This window comes from Apaloderma vittatum, unplaced genomic scaffold, assembly GCF_000703405.1.
Source record: "Apaloderma vittatum isolate BGI_N311 unplaced genomic scaffold, ASM70340v1 scaffold27165, whole genome shotgun sequence".
Taxonomy (NCBI): domain Eukaryota; kingdom Metazoa; phylum Chordata; class Aves; order Trogoniformes; family Trogonidae; genus Apaloderma; species Apaloderma vittatum.
In genome coordinates this window covers 1-396 of record NW_009716911.1, presented here as the reverse complement: position 1 = coordinate 396, position 396 = coordinate 1, and positions in this window count along the sequence as shown.

Below are 396 nucleotides of genomic sequence, written 5' to 3'. Positions count from 1 at the left end.
TCCTCCAATCCATCCGTTAACCTAAGAAGTCCAGCTGCACCCTTGTCACGGTCGTTACGGGCTTCCCCAGGGTTGCTCTCTCTCGCTCCGGGCAGAGCGAGCGCCAGGAGGGACCCCGGTTTGTACCACGGATTAAAATGGGGCCTTTGGGCTACCGAAACGTACTTCCCTGTCCGAGGTGGGTCTCCGATTCACCGTCCCTAAGGGCACAGCGGCAAAACTTGGCCTTTCTCCCCTGGGCAAAACGGCGAACTCGAACCGAAATTCGTTAGAAAAAAAGCGCGGGGCATGCTGGGAAGGGAGGAGGCCGGCCTCCCGCGGGTTTGAAAGCCGGAAAAAAAAAAAAGAGAAAAATAAAAAAATAAAAAAAAAGCGCAAGGAAGCCCCGCTCCCCGC